The sequence below is a fragment of the Homarus americanus genome, unplaced genomic scaffold (genome assembly GCF_018991925.1).
Source record: "Homarus americanus isolate GMGI-L3 unplaced genomic scaffold, GMGI_Hamer_2.0 scaffold20094, whole genome shotgun sequence".
Lineage (NCBI taxonomy): Eukaryota > Metazoa > Arthropoda > Malacostraca > Decapoda > Nephropidae > Homarus > Homarus americanus.
Window position 1 is genome coordinate 8,948 of NW_024718548.1, and position 1,110 is coordinate 10,057.

At 33.5% G+C, this 1,110-nt stretch overlaps 1 non-coding gene across 1 annotated transcript; it reads left to right on the top strand.

Annotated features, from left to right (window-relative positions):
- The first annotated feature begins 579 nt into the window (after positions 1 to 579).
- On the top strand, positions 580 to 695 carry LOC121859782. The gene has a single exon (XR_006087713.1). It is a non-coding gene; the product is annotated as a U5 spliceosomal RNA (small nuclear RNA).
- Positions 696 to 1,110: the final 415 nt, after the last annotated feature.

Below are 1,110 nucleotides of genomic sequence, written 5' to 3' on the forward strand. Positions count from 1 at the left end.
ATGTTTTTTTTTTTTTTTTTAAGATTTATTGGACTGCTACTTCTGCGGACCTGAAGTTAACAGTTTCATACAGGCGTAATAGTGGTAGGTAGACATGAGAGACCGGTGGTTATCACCATTGAAATAACTTATATTACATAAGAATAAAAGCATTTCTATAATCAAGATCCAGGTTTATTTTCATTATATTAGATTACTATTAATTATGACTAAACGGTTGCACAATGAGGGCCATATTATAAAACAGAACATTTATGAACTAAGTTATGCCCTTAAAGACCTTAGTTGAAGCGCAGTCATAACATTGTAACAATAACATTCTCGTTGATTTGCTATATTTGTTCAGATTTAAAGGAATTATGAAAATTAAATCCTCTTAAAGAAAATCCACATTAAGTAATACCACTTTTGACTGCCAATCACGGTAGTCTTAAATGTTACGAAGGACTTGTAAATCTTATTTTAAAACTCTTCTAGACACTGGACAATAAAACCTTTAATGTCTTTCTTGACTGGAACTACAACTCCAATTATGTTCTAAGTTAATGTTTGTTGGGGTCTTGAACAACTTTGCGACCATAGCTCTGGTTTCCCTTCAAAACGCATAAATCTTTCGCCTTTTACTAAAGATTTCCGTGGGGGGGAACAACTCAATGAGTCTTAATTAATTTTTTCTTATCCCATTCACATGGGCTCACAAAACTAATTCAAATTAGCTGAAAAGAATCATACAATGTCGTAATCAAGTGTATGTGATCTAATGTAGTAAAAAAAAAAAATCTATTCACATATACAACGTCCTGGATGGAACAATTATCCCGACTATTACAGATCTAAATCAGGTTGGGAGAAAACAGATCTGTCATATAATTAATTTCATGCACTTATTAAAAATTGCTCTAGACTTCAAACAAACCAAGGGTACCTAGGGACAGCACTAGGATCCCGCTTCCTCTATCAAGAAATAAAAAATATTGAAATTGAATTGAAATCTGTAAACCTTTTGAGTTCCCTACTTGAAATATTTGTTCTCTAACCACTTCGGGAGAACGGAGTCCTCCGGAGAGACTCAGGTATTCCAAAATACCGCACAGGGTGTTCATGAAATTT